A 15,358-nucleotide genomic window follows, 5' to 3' on the forward strand; every position below is an offset into this window, starting at 1 on the left:
CAGTTTATGTAAATTAGATCACATTATGATGTCATAGCTGTAACTGCCACTGCAACTTCGTCATTTTTCTCAAAGTGAGGTTTTGTAAAGTTGAAAATGTGAATCACTTGTAAAATATAATATAAATCTGAACGAAATTTGATACGCGAGACCACAGGACAATTGTGAGTAAGGTGGTCCAAAAATTGTAGCGCTATCGTGTACCATTTTGGCGTAATACTGGGATCACATGGGCAGACATGCACACACACGCACACACATGCATAGAAACAAACAAGATGAGAGTTTTAGAAATATAAGATATTAATATATAATAGATGAAATATATATTTTAAATCCATAAATCTGATGTTTACTTCCAGGGCATTGTGATGCAATGTTCTCCCCTCGTAACATCAAGCATTACATTTAAATAAAGAATATACAAGGTCATATTTCAACTTTCAAATATTTTGGGATACCAATGCTTGCGATAGAGAAAAAAAATGGTCCCTCAATTTAACTTCATGGCTCATGAAATCCACACTGAAATCCACCTTCATGAAATCCACACTGCTCCATGCATACAAATGAGATTCAATATGATAATTTCCAGGATAGTTTCTTTCCAAGTATATTTATTCCAGATTTTATTTTAAACTGTTTCAGTCATGGTTCGGTGTTGAACAGCTTGTAGTATAAAAAACCTCAGCTTTTATGCAGGACAGTCTCAAAAATGGAAATCTACATTAATGAGATATTGGAACCACTTGAACATCAGATGTGGCTCTCCGAGGACCATTCTTAAGTTAGAAGTTTGAGTTCAAATTCCATTTCGAAGGCTTGAGAACCAAAGCAACAATGAGATTCTAGATGCGCATTGTATTGGTGGATGGAAACAATTCAAATACACTGTTTCAAACTATCCATTCTTGGCCATAATGTTTCCCTCATTCATTTCCAATTAAATAGATTTACCCTTCATCTCCACAATACTGTGTGTATGGGTTGATTGTACTCATGCATGGTATGATTTGACTGGGTGGCAGGTAGATAAAGCTTTTCACTGTATCTTGGAACATGTGACAATAATAAACCAATACCAACACCACTGATGTACAAAAATGGCAGCTACAGTTCCTCTGTGTTCCTTTTCCATTCATACCTGTCCAGTTCTGTTCTTTCTCCCATTGTTCATCTTTTCCATTACCGCCACCCCCCTCTCCCACCTATCTAGACTGATCACCATATCCCATCTGCCCATCACCCTCACATCTCTCCACATGGGTTCTCCCTCCTTTGGCTACCTTCCCCATCTAGTTCTATCTGCCCATCACCCCTCTTTTGTCTGGTCCGACTTATCACCTTCCAACCTGTCTTTATCTTCCCCACTCCTCACCCGACCAGCCATCATCCACCTTTTTTTTCTCAACTGTTTCTGCCTATTTTCTGTCTCCAAATACCTCCTCCCTCTCCTGACTCCATTTGTTCATTATCCCCCCCTTCCCCCCCATCTCAACTGGTTCCACTTATCACCTACCAGCCACTCACCCCTACTTTTCATTTCTTTATTCTGGGTCTCTTCCCTCTACAGAAGCAGCTTGACCTGCTGAGTTCCTCCAACAATTCGTTTTTTTTGCCTCAAAAGTACTTAATGGGTTGTAACAATCAAGAGGCATTTTAAATCATAAAAATCAATATACATTTTCTCCACAAAAGCACTGTGTATTCAGGGAATATGTAATGGAAGTTTTAAAATTTTGATTGGGAAAATAATATTTCGTGTGGCACATTATTAATTATGGAATATCAATATACATTTCTCAATAAGGTAAAGGGAAAATAAAATTGGACAAGTATTTGAAATAGGGGAATATGTAAGGCTGTGGGGAAGATAGAATGAAAACTGGGTAGTGTTGGATAATTCCAGCACATGGGCCTCGGAACCGGGGAGGGTGGGGGGGCTGCAGCCCTTCCACTTTTTTGGCAAGACATGCTTCATAACCCGAAATTATCCAGCCCACAGCCGTATTTTTCTCTTCTGAGGACCTCCGACATCCAGAATCTCAGAACAAGTGCACAGTGAGCACGGCAAAACCACAACCAGCCTTGGCGGAAACCGACTGCCCCCCAAAACCCTCCCTCCATTCCGCTCAACGGCCAATCACAGCGAGATTCACAGTCGAGATATGGGGCAGTGAACGAAGTGCTGTGATTAGCCGCCAAGCGGGAGGGAGGGTGGGTGGACCCTGAGAGGGAGGGAGAGTAGGCCCCGAGAGGGAGGGGGAGAGAAAGAGAGAGATATATCCCCCCCACTTTTTGAGTTGGGGGGGGATATATCCTGTATATAGCCTGTATTATCCACCAGTTTTTGGAGGTCGAGCAACAACAAAAAATAATAATTGTGCCACCCTCCTCGAGGCTGGTGATCAGTGATCGCTCAGCCCCCCCCCCCCCCCCCCCCCCCCCCCCCCCCCCCCCCCCCCCCCCCCCACTTTCAAAAACGTTCCGTGGCCCCTGCCGCAAAGTGACTGGAGGTATAATGGGCCAAAGAACAACTCATTTTGTGCTGTTATCAGACTTCTGAAAAGTGCTCTTGCGAGTTAAGGGTGAAGTCCCGGTCTCCCAACCTACCTCATTGCAGCACTTGGACTTTTCTTTTATCTGCACTTTCTTTATAACTGAATTGCAAAAATGCTGTAACACTGTATTCGACATTCTGATGTTTTTCTCTTTGCACTATGTGTTGTACACATGTATAGTATGATTGGGCTGAGTAGCACGCCAACAGTTTTTCACTGTATCAAGTCGTAGAGTCGTACACCACAGAAACAGGTGCATTGGCCCAACTCTTCCATGGCGACCAAGGTTTCCCATCAAAACGAGTTCCATTTGCCTGCACCAGCCCATATTCCTCTAAACATTTCCTATCCACGTACCTGTCCCAGTGTCTTTTAAATGCTGTTGTAGTATATGCCTCAACTACTTCCTCTGACAGCTCATCCCATATACCCACCACCCTTTGAATGAATAGGTTGCCCCTTGGGTTTGTATTAAATCTTGTCCCTCTCAAATTAAACCCATGTCCTCTGGTTCACAATTTCCCTATGCAGGCTAAAAGACTCTGTGCATCTACTCTATCTGTTCCCAAAATGATCTAATACACCTTCATCCTCCTGCCCTCCAAATAATAAAGTCCTAGCCTGCCCAACCTCTCCCTTTAGCTCAGGCCCTCATGTCCTGCAACATCCTTGTAAATCTTCTCTATACTTTCAGCTAATGGTATCCTTCCTGTATCAGGGTGACCAAACTGAACACAGAACTCCAAGCATGGCCTCACTGACATGTTGTACAACTGCATCATAACATCCCAACTTCTATACTCAATACACTGACTGATGAAGGGCAATGTACCAAAAGTCTTCTTGACCGCCCTATCTACCTGTGATGCTGAGTGTATCTACATGTGACAATAATAAAGCAATACCAATCTCTCATTCTCTGCTATAAACATCTATAGTTCAAAATGCAATAGAAAAAAATAAAGTTAAATCTGTTTAAACGGATCTTCAAATCTTTTTGACAATTGCTACCAATAAATTGTCAAATTTATGAAAACCAATAAAAACATTATACATTTTTCTTTGATTCTTGATGAAATATATAAGGAAGTAAATTATTTTCAATGTTGTTAAGCTTAAGCAACAAATCAAAACGGTAGCTCTAAACTAAACTAAAAGCATGTAACAGTTAAACTAAGATCTGGGGCTTGAACTAGCTTTAGAATTTCAACTATATGTTTGTGACCCATAATAATTTAAAGACTGCCTTTTTTAATGACTGGCAAAAATCCTCATGTTAATGCAGAAAATAAAAGCATTCAGTTGTCTCCAAAGAAGAAAGGGAGAACAAACAGTTTGCAAGGTAATAAAAACAGAAAATGCTGTACTCAGAAGGAGAAGCCAAGTTAAGCTTTCAAGTTGAAGACCCTTTCAGAATGGAGAAAAATAAAAAGTGTTAGATTTAAGTTGCAAAGAGTGTGGGGCAGGAATGGATAAGACAAAAGGAATATCTCTGACTGAGTGAGGCCAGGGTTGCCGGTGATAAGCTGTTGATAAAACTATCTGGTTGATAGGTTGCGGAGAGAATACAAAATAATATAAAAGCTGTGAAATCTCGATCTGAAGGAAATAGTTATCAAACCAGGCTGTCTTAGGAAAGAGAGAAAAACCTGATTCATATTCCAAATGGATAACTACAGCACAACTAGCCATTTCTGATACAAACAGAAAATGTTATCTGATGCAAATTCGATTAGCAATAAACTTTTAACCTAACGTATTTTTACATTTTAGGAATTTTTGGCAAAGATCTTTCACAGTAGCAGTGAAATAATTGTGTCTAACACTAGTCTGTGAATGATCTAAATAAGTCACACTGAAGAAGGGTCCCAACCCAAAACACCACTTATCCCTGTTCTCCAGGGATGCTGCCTGACCTGCAGTGTTACTCCAACACTTTGTGTCTTTTTTTTAAAAATACCAGCTTTGCAGTTCCTTGTTTCTACACTTCATCATACTTTCTGTTCTGATAACTCTAGGTTTGTTTAAAGTTAATCATCTATACAAAGAAGGTTCCATTAACTGGTTCAGTTATTTATTTTAATCACTGCTTTTCTATTTATAACTCAACCTGCGAGTTCTAATCCAAGCTATAGTTCCACCATGCAAATTTACCTCAGAATCCAGGGCTTGACTCTTCTGTCAGTAATTATAATGCCAGTAGAATGAATCAACAATCAATACATTATATGTTACTGATACTTTAAAAAAAATAGTTAAGACCAAAGTTGGACCCTTGAAGACTGAAAAAGGTGAATTTATTATGGGGAACGAGGAAATGGCAGATGAGTTGAACAGGTACTTTGGATCTGTCTTCACTAAGGAGGACACAAACAATCTTCCTGATATAGTAGTGGCCAGAGGATCTGGGGTGACAGAGGAACTGAATGAAATCCACATTAGGCAGGAAATGGTGTTGGATAGACTGATGGGACTGAAGGCTGATAAATCCCCAGGGCCTGATGGTCTGCATTCTAGGGTACTTAAGGAAGTGGCTCTTGAAATCGTGGATGCATTGGTGATAATTTTCCAAAGTTCTATAGACTCAGGATCATTTCCTGTGGATTGGAGGGTAGCTAAACTTATCCTGCTTTTTAAGAAAGGCGGAAGAGAGAAAACAGGGAATTATAGACCAGTTAGCCTGACATTGGTGGTGGGGAAGATGCTGGAGTCAATTATAATAGATGAGATAGCCGAATATTTGGATAGCAGTAACAGGATCGGTCCAAGTCAACATGGATTTACGAAGGGGAAATCATGCTTGACTAATCTTCTGGAATTTTTTGAAGATGTAACGAGGAAAATGGACATGGGAGAGCCAGTGGATGTAGTGTACCTAGACTTTTCGAAAGCATTTGATAAGGTCCCACATAAGAGATTAGTGGCCAAAATTAGGGCACATGGTATTGGGGGTAGAGTGCTGACATGGATAGAGAAGTGGTTGGCAGACAGGAAACAAAGAGTAGGGATTAACGGGTACCTTTCAGAATGGCAGGCAGTGACTAGTGGGGTACCGCAAGGCTCGGTGCTGGGACCGCAGCTATTTACAATATACATCAATGATTTGGATGAAGGGATTCAAAGTAACATTAGCAAATTTGCAGATGACACAAAGCTGGGTGGCAGTGTGAACTGGGAGGAGGATGCTATGAGAATGCAAGGTGACTTGGACAGGTTGGGAGAGTAGGCAGATGCATGGCAGATGAAGTTTAGTGCGGATAAATGTGAGGTTATCCACTTTGGTAGCAAAAACAGGAAGGCAGATTACTATCTAAATGGCGTCAAGTTGGGAAAAGCGGAAGTGCAACGGGATCTGGGGGTCTTTGTTCATCAGTCAATGAAAGTAAGCATGCAGGTACAGCAGGCAGTGAAGAAAGCAAATTGCATGTTGGCCTTTATAACAAGAGAAATCGAATATAGGAGCAAAGAGGTCCTTCTGCAGTTGTTCAGAGCCCTAGTGAGACCACACCTGGAGTATTGTGTGCAGTTTAGGTCTCCTAATTTGAGGAAGGACATTCTTGCTATTGAGGGAGTGCAGCGTAGGTTTACAAGGTTAATTCCCGGGATGGCGGGACTGTCATATGCTGAGAGAATGGAGCAGCTGGGCTTGTACACTCTGGAGTTTAGAAGGATGAGAGGAGATCTCATTGAAACATATATTATTGTTAAGGGTTTGGACACGTTCCCGATGTTGGAGGAGTCCAGAACCAAGAGGCACAGTTTAAGAATAAGGAGTAAGTCATTTAGAACGGAGACGAGGAAACATTTTTTCTCACAGAGAGTGGTGAGTCTGTGGAATTCTCTGCCTCAGAGGGTGGTGGAGGCAGGTTCTCTGGATGCTTTCAAGAGAGAGCTAGATAGGGCACTTAAAAATAGCGGAGTCAGGGATATGGGGAGAAGGCAGGAACGGGGTACTGATTGGGGATGATCAGCCATGATCACATTGAATGGCAGTGCTGGCTCGAAGGGCCGAATGGCCTACTCCTGCACCTATTGTCTATTGATACTGATAATTTTAAAGCTGTTAACACTCTGGAATCTGTTATTAGTAACAGCGTTCTTAGGTATTAATAATATTGTGGAGTCAACATGGATAAATGAAAGGGAATTTGTGTTTAGCAAATCTGTTTAATTTTGTTTGTGGTTGAAAGTTTCAGGATATGAGGAACCAGTTTATGTGTGTGTTGGACCTTCAGAAAGCCTCCAAAAATATGCCACATTGTAGATTACTAGACAAAATTATCATGCATAGTAATAGGGCTAGAAATACTGATATGGGTTGTTAAAAGGCAAAACATGGAACATTCGTAGTTCTGCTCTCGTTCCCCCTTCCCCTAAATGGATAAGGATAGGATTTGCCCGGTGCTTACCCTACACCACACCTACCTCCGCGTCCAACACATCATTCTCCAACATTTCCGCAACCTTCAATGTGATCCTACGACCAGTTACATCTTCCTATCACTACCCATTTCCTATTTCTGCATAGACTGTTCCCTCTGCAACTCCTTGGTTCACGCATCCCTTCCCCCCCAAACCACCCCTCCCCTGGTACTTTCCCCTGCAACTGCAGATGTAACCCTTGTCCTTGTACCTCCTTCTTTACATCCATCTAGGGACCCCAACTGTCATTCCAGGTGAGACAAAATGCATGTGCACCTCCTCTAACCTCAACTACTGCATTCCATGCTTCTGATGTAGCCTCCTTTACATTGACAATATCAAGCATAGACTAAGCGACCATTTTATTGAACACTTGCACTCAGACCACCAGGGCCTGCTGGATCTCCTGGTTGCTAACTATTTTAACTCTCCTTTCCATTCTTCTAGTCCTTTCTAACATGCAAATTGGAAGAACAGCAACTCACATTTCGCTTGGGTAGCTTATAACCCAGCGGTATGAATATCAAATTCTCGAATTTTAGGTAAACTCCCACCTTCCCCCCCTTTTATTCTCTCTCTCTTTTCTCTGTGCCCCAGCTGGATGCAACCCATTTCATCTTTTTCCATTCCCCTCGTCCCCTTCCACCTAGATTCCTTCTTCTGGCTTCATATTTCATGCCTCGTCTATCCTTATCTCCTATGGACTCACTTTTGGTCTTCTGGTCTATGTCTAATCATCTGACAATTAAAACCCCCCTTCACCATACCTACCTGACACTTGCCAGGCTTTGTACAGCCTCCACTCAGCTTTCTTCTTCCCCCTCCCCACTACAATCAGTCTGAAGAAGGGTCCTGACCTGAAACGTTGCCTCTTCATTCTCCAGAGATACCGCCTGACCTGCTGAATTATCCAGCGTTTGTATCTTTTTAAATTCAATAATAGGTCATTTTCAGTTTGCAAGACATTTTCAGTACTGAAGTTCTAGATCTTCACAAACTGGCTCAATGTTTGCTTAAGGGGATCAGGGACAATATATCCAAGTCTGTTCATGACATAAAGCTCAGTTGTGAAAAGGATTTTGAGAGGCTTCAAGAAAGATGAAGGTTGATTGAGTTAAATGACAGGGACTTAGCATCTGAAGAGAAAGCAGACTTGCCATAAATAGTCCAGAATTTAGAAGAAGGTGATCTCATTGGAACATGCAAAATTATATAATGCATCTTGCCTTCTCTGGAGAGCCTAGAGCCAGTGTGACAGTTTCAAAATATAGGGTCAGCTCTTCAGGAAATAAGTAAGAAGAAACCTCATTACCCAGAGGGTACTGGATCTCTGATTTTTTCCCCCCAAGGAGGTTCACGCTTTGAGAGCATTTAAGGACGAGATTGATAGATTGTTCGATATTAATGGAATCAAGTGATATGGGGTCATTGCCAGGAAGTGACACTGAAATAAGAGATCTGTCATGATCTTTTAAAGGCAGTAGAGAAAATAGGCTTGCCCTCCATCTATTTCTTATGTTCTCTTGTTCCCTCTTCACTTTTGTTTTCCAGGTGTCGCCTATAATAAATCCATTTGTCTACTCCTACACAGCGTTGTAAAAATTTATCAGCAGATTTTCATCTATCTATTATATATATATATCATTCATTCATTCACTCATTCACTCACTCATTCATTCATTCATACACTCATGAAGTTGAGGGCCTAAACTATGTGTATCCATAACAAAATAAATTAAACATTTTCACTAATGCCAGCTTGTTGTAAGCTAATACGTTTTCTTTAACATCTATTCTCGGAGCTGCCTGCAATCACTTACCGGGAAAAAGTGCTCCGACCGCGGGGCCTATGCCCATAGTGAAGCCGCGTTATCAATTAAGAAGCGGCCAATTCGCGAACGTGGAGCTGCGGAGTGTGTTTGGATCATCTCCGCGGTGGGGGGGGGGGGGGAAAGGCTGTACATAGTGCCGTCTGTAGCGACCATTTCCAGGCCCCGACCACGGGAGAAAAACGGAGGAATATTGATTGCACTTTATAGGCTTCCATTGGAGTGAGAAATGGTCAGAAATGGGTGATGTTTATGTTGAAATGAATTGGTATATGTGAACTTCAACTTGAACTAATTTATCTATGGTAGAAACAGTATTATTCTCATTAACATTAAGAAGCGGTTGAAATTTTATGAATTGAAGTCCATGCAGACTTAGTCCATGAGATGTTTTTTTGTAGCCTCTGCCTGACCCTCCACTTGAACTTGAACTAACTTATCAATGGACATCAAAACTTATCAAAAGACTTGGAATCTGATGAAGAATATTCAGATGAAGATCAGATGTAATGTAAACAAATAAATTGGGGAAATAAATGATTATATAAAGTTTTATTTTAATGTCGATCGTTTCACTGATTATTTGGTCAAATTATTTAAACAATGAGTGAATTACTTATGATAATGGTGTGCTGGTGAATGACAGTGCGACAGGCCACCCACCCATCCACACACACATCCATCCGTACGCTCACTTCCATGGATGCACACACACACAAACATACATGCACACATACATCCGCACACACACATCCATCCGCACGCAGACATACATGTACACATCCATGCACACACATACATCCACACATACATCCAAACACATACATCCACACATCCATCCATTCACCCATACAGCCATCCACACATCCACAGATACACATTTGACAGGTATACACAGACACACACACAAACTACAGATACTCAAACAATGCAACACTTTGTGTTATTTTAGGTTAAAGGTAATAGCCCTCATTTGCAAAGGCACCATCTCTAACATAAATATAGGCTCATTGTAGCTTTAAATGAATACTCATCGAGTAAACATCAGAGCATTCGATTCTTGGTCAGGATGTGACATTTACATCAGAAATAAGACCGGTCTCTTACAGGTCTGTCACCCAGCCTGGCACTGCCCCAGTCCCACTATGGCCGTTACCCCCATTCTCTCCACTATGGCAGTCAGTGGGGTTAAGTAAACGGGGGAACCCAGAGGATCTGTCCTGACCCTTTAATTAGGCAGGTTCATGAGCCCTTAAAACCTGGGACCTCTGCTGCAGTCTCATTAAATTTCCTATTAAAGCGACTGGAAGATGCCTTGCAGGACTGTTCCCCAGCCTGGCACTGCCCCAGTCCCACTATGGCCGTGACCCCCACTCTGCACACTGGCAGTCAGTGGGGTTCAGCAAAGGGAGGAACCCACAAGAACTGCCCTCACCCATTAATTAGGCTGGTTCAGGAGCAGGACCTCTGTGACAGTGTCATTAAAACAACTCACAATTATATTCATCATATTATTTTTATATAATTATACTTAATTATATATTACAGTCATATTTACAAGTCATATATATATATATATATATATATAGGTATAATAATATAGTTTAAGTGGACTGCAACACGGAAATAGGCTGCCCATGGTGTAATACGGGCATTGGCTACGAGATGGCGCTTACTTTCCTGATCTCATTTTCTAATTAGTTTAATTATTTAATGTGCAACTTTCGGCACTGACGATTTATGACATCCTTCTCATTTATATTTCATCGAAATCTGTGGAAAATTTCATGTAGTTCCGTGACGTGGGTCATGAAAATCGATTTCTAGACACATTTTTGATGCTCGGCCCACAGCTTAATATTACTAAAACTCTTGTCTTGTTTCTACTTATCTATCTATGCGCGTATATGTGTGTGATCAAGGACCTACGCCAAAACAGTACAAGATAGCGTTAAGATTTTTGCACCACCTTACTCATCATTGTCCTGTGGTGGTCTGTGTCAAGTTTCGTTCAGATTGATGTTATATTTTACAAGTTATTCATAATTTTTTACTTTAGAAATTCAAGTTTAAGAAAAATTTAGCAGCTAAACTCCTTGCTGGCCCAGCTTGCAACAAAGTTGCAATCGAGGAACACTCAGTCCTTCCAGCAACTTTTTTAGTTGAACAGGAGGGGGAGGGGGCAATTGCATTATTTGTTAATGTCCTTGAAGCAAGAGGAGGGGGAGGTAGTGCTGGGGGATACGCCCCTGCACAGTTGGGGGCTATGTGTGAGTGCTGAAATATGGGGAACGGGTGAGTGGTGGAATATTGTGTTGGGGACAGGTTGAGTAGGGGGATCAGGCCTCCCGTGTGACGGACCCAATGGTCTAAAACTCTCATCTTGTGATCTTGTTTGTTTGCCAGCTTTTCGTTATCTGAACTACGCCAAAACGGTACACGATAGCGCTTAAAATTTTTGTACCACCTTACTCACAATTGTCATGTGGTTGTTTATGTCAAGTTTCGTTCGGATTGATGTTATATTTCACAAATTATTTCACATTTTTAAATTTAAAAAATCCAAATTTGAGAAAAAATTATTCCCTCTGCAGCTATGACTTCACAATGGGATTGTAACCCTATCAGCTACAATGTTGCAAACCCAGGACACTCAGTGCTGCCACCACTAGCAAGTGCAATTGCAAGCTACAATGTTGCAATCCCTTTTTTTATATTCCTGGCAGCAAGTATATTCCTGGCAGCAAGGATTTTTTTTAAAGTTGAGGGTGCATTTTTTAAATATTCCTGGCAGCAAGGAATTTTTTTAAGGGGAATGAGCCACGCCTACGCAGTTGTGGTGAGTGGTGGAATATTGTGTTCGGGGAACGGGTTGCAACGGGGGAACTGGCGAGTGGTTGAAACGGGTTACGTTGGGAGAACAGGTGAGTGGTGGAATATTGCGTTGGGGAACAGGTGAGTGGTGGAATATTGCATTGGGGAACGGTTTGCATTGGGGGACCAGGCCTCCAATGGCGGCCATGGATGAGTGGTGGAATATTGCATTGGGGGACCAGGCCTCCCGTGTGGCAGGGACCCAACGGGTCCCAATTGGTCTAGTATATATATTAATAAAACTCTCATCTTGTTTGTTTGTTATTATGTCTGTGTGTGTGTGTCTGTGATGAGTGTGATCCTGAAATTACACCAAAACGGTACACGATAGCGCTACAATCTGTGGTGTGTTGTATAAAGTTTTGTTCAGATTGATGGTATATTTGACAAGTCATTCACATTTTAAACTCTACAAAAAACACTTTGACAAAATTCTCTCCCATCTGCACTGGCAGTTAGCAGCGTATGACGTCACAATGGGGTCTCATTTACATAAACTGCCCGTCAGCAGTAGTGGAATATTGCGTTCGGGGACCTGCCCTCCCGTGTGATACTTGGTCTAGTATCTATATACTATTAAAAGTGTGAGAGAGTGAATGTGAGTGTGTGTGTCTGAGATTGTATCTACGCCAAAACGGTACACGGTAGCGCTAAAACCTTTGCACAACCTTACTCAGCTTTTTCCTGTCGTCGATCTTGTCAACGTTCCTTCAGATTTGATGTAATATATCACAAGTTATTGATATTTACAAGTTTAAAAAAGTCGACTTTGAGAAGAATAACTGTGACCTTGCTCTGGCAGTTGCAGCTATGACGTCACATTGGGATCTCACAGTTTTTGCAACAATGTTGCCATCATAGAACACTTAGTCGTGGTCCTGGCAGCACAGGAGGGGGAGGGGCCAGCGGAAGTGTAATTGGAATTGGAAGTGCTGGGGGAGGCAGGGGAAGTGCAATTGGAATTTTTTTAAAGTCCAGTGCTGGGAGGGAGTGGTTATGGTGAGAGGGAGTGACCGTGGGTAGGGGAAAGGAGAGGGAGGGAGAGGTGAGGGAGGGGAGGAGGAGAGGGGAAAGAAGAGGGAGGGTGAAGAGGAGGGGGAGGAAGTGCTGGGGATGAGGGGGAATGGAGGATAGGGGTAGGAAGAGGGATGGAGAGGTGCACTTGGGGAGGGTTACCATGACTCGCGTCACAACGGGGATCTCTGGCATCACAACGGGAACCCGTCAGCCGCGCCTGCGCAGTTGGGGGCTATGGGTGAGTGGTGGAATATTGCGTTCGGGGACCAGCCCTCCCGTGTGACAGGGACCCAACGGATCCCATTTGGTCTAGTAGTAACCATTAAAAATTATGCCTTAAAATATTCTCAGTACAATTTCTTTTTTTGGTAACTGAAACTTCTCATTTCCAAAACAAGGATTGAATGTAAAACTGCACATCTCATAACAATCATATTACATTAGATTATTTCAATTCCATTGATGTCTTAATTTAAGATGTAAAATGATATGTAGTCCAAGTGTTTGTGATACTAAGAATCCTTGCTCATATCACTTCTGGATCACCTGCAGTGATTGATTACGTTAGTTAACTACTTAATTGAAATATATACATACTAAAGTTTGTAACTAAGTTAATGGAGTCTCAAGTTTTCCTTTGTTTTATGTTTGGTCGAGTTTAGTTTATTGTTACGTGTTTTTGTTGTTGTTATATGCATGACTACATGATTACAATCAAGCTGTCCACAGTGTACAGATACAGGATAAAGGGATAGCATGCTGCTGTTGGAGTAGAGGTTTAAAAGAGTGGAACGAATGTAATGAATGATTGCAGATCCATTTTCAGCTTGGGCTCCATCTTTGGTTTGGTCAAATGAATAAACAACAGTCCAAGCCTTCTCATGAAATAATAGCAGGGGATTAGCCAAACCAAGAGGAAAATAAGAAACATAAATCTATTTGAAGTATAGACATTAAGCAGATTTGCAGCTCAATATGCCTACACTTATGTTTGTGTATGGGAACCGATGCAATTCATTTAGTTAAATTCAATGAAATAAGAGTTAAGGGAGGGATTGGTTCTTACATTACCTGCAGAAAACTAAGCCTCAACAAACAATGCATCACAAAGCCATCGTACACTATGCCATTTAAAATATAGGTTCTTTGGGTTGCACTACCTGCATCTGAAATGAAGCCAACTTGTTGGTTGAAAACAAATTGTATAAGGTAAAGGATGCGAGAGCTGGAATCTGAGATTGCAGGGACATCACCTCATGATCTACTCAGCAGCTGTGATCCCTGTCCTCCTACACGCTTTGAAGACATGAGCAACCAACAGAAATTACTGCAAAAGACTGTCTCCACAAAATCCCCGAAACACATTGGCTGGAAAGGTAGACCAATGTCAGTGTCCTCTACCAAACCAACATCCCCAGAAATGTGGCACTGGTCACGCTCAATCAATTCCAGTAGATGAATCTCACTGTTCACATGGAAACTGAGTTTCGTTTGAGCCTCACTGAGGTTCAAATGACATGTAATAAAATATTGTATATTGTATTGTATACACACCAAATGTGAGCATTTTTCTCCAAGCTCCACCACAGCAAGAGATCTCAAGGACAGGGAATGTACATTGAAGACTTTTCTTTGAAAAAAACATCAGAAATGTATGTCTCAAACACAATCAACAGGGCGGCACAGTGGCGCAACGGTGGAGTTGCTGCCTTGCAGCACCAAACACCCCAGTTCGATCCTGACTACAGGTGCTATCTGTATGGAGTTTGTACGTTCTCCCTGTGACTGCGTGGGTTTCCTCCGAGTGCTCTGGTCCCCCTCACACATTTCAAAGATGTGCAGGTTTCTGTGGGACATAAAAAAGCCATGCACAAACAAAAACAGTGCATGACACATTAAGTAATTCACTACCCACCTATTGGGCACCATCCTTCATAGTGTCTAAGGATTCTGCATGGGACTCTCAACCATTTCAAAGCCCAAATTTCAAAACTGGAAGCTTGTCTTTCTCACACCTAGTAAACTATCAGTTAAAACACACTAATAAATTTGTATATTGTTTGGAGTAGTATAAAAAGAGTTATTATGAACCACTTTATTTTGTCAGGTAATATTCCAATTATTAAGTGGAATTGGTCACAGAAGAGACAGGGTTGACACAGAGGTCAGAGGCTTTGGGAGAGAGGAGTGGGCTAGCTGCACAGCTAATGACCCTATTGATTGGGTAATGGTCCCCAGTTTGGAAAACCCCAGCTTCAAATTTTCGTTGGGGAATGCTTTACAACCCGTCTGAAGTAGATTAAAAATATAGTGAAGTGCCCTTAGTTTAAAGTTCAACTTTTGTAATAAACATTGGCAAAAGGCTATAAGGCAAAGTTCTTAGCTTGTCACACAAAAGGCATAAAACTTTTCAAGCTAAAATAAAAACAGAAAATGTTGGAAACAGTCAGCAGGTCACTCAGCATGATACAATATATTAAATGACAACACGAAAAGTGTGTACATCTAATGCTCTGTCTTATCTAATGCCTTATTCTAGTATTCTAAGCCATTTGTGACCTTCAAGTCAAGATAATGACGTGAAGTCAAACATTTAACAAAACATGTTAAATGTTTTACATTCATTGTGGTCCTGAGTGAGACTTTGGCTGAATA

General features: G+C 41.6%; 1 long non-coding RNA gene across 1 annotated transcript; it reads right to left on the minus strand.

Annotated features, from left to right (window-relative positions):
* Window positions 1–3,206: 3,206 nt before the first annotated feature.
* Window positions 3,207–15,144, minus strand: LOC116980660. The gene is made up of 3 exons (XR_004414033.1): window positions 15,132–15,144; window positions 5,437–5,441; window positions 3,207–3,429 (listed from the first exon to the last, which is right to left on the minus strand). It is a non-coding gene; the product is annotated as an uncharacterized LOC116980660 (long non-coding RNA).
* Between the last annotated feature and the right edge of the window lie 214 nt (window positions 15,145–15,358).

The sequence above is a fragment of the Amblyraja radiata genome, chromosome 14 (assembly GCF_010909765.2).
Source record: "Amblyraja radiata isolate CabotCenter1 chromosome 14, sAmbRad1.1.pri, whole genome shotgun sequence".
Classification (NCBI taxonomy): Eukaryota; Metazoa; Chordata; class Chondrichthyes; order Rajiformes; family Rajidae; genus Amblyraja; species Amblyraja radiata.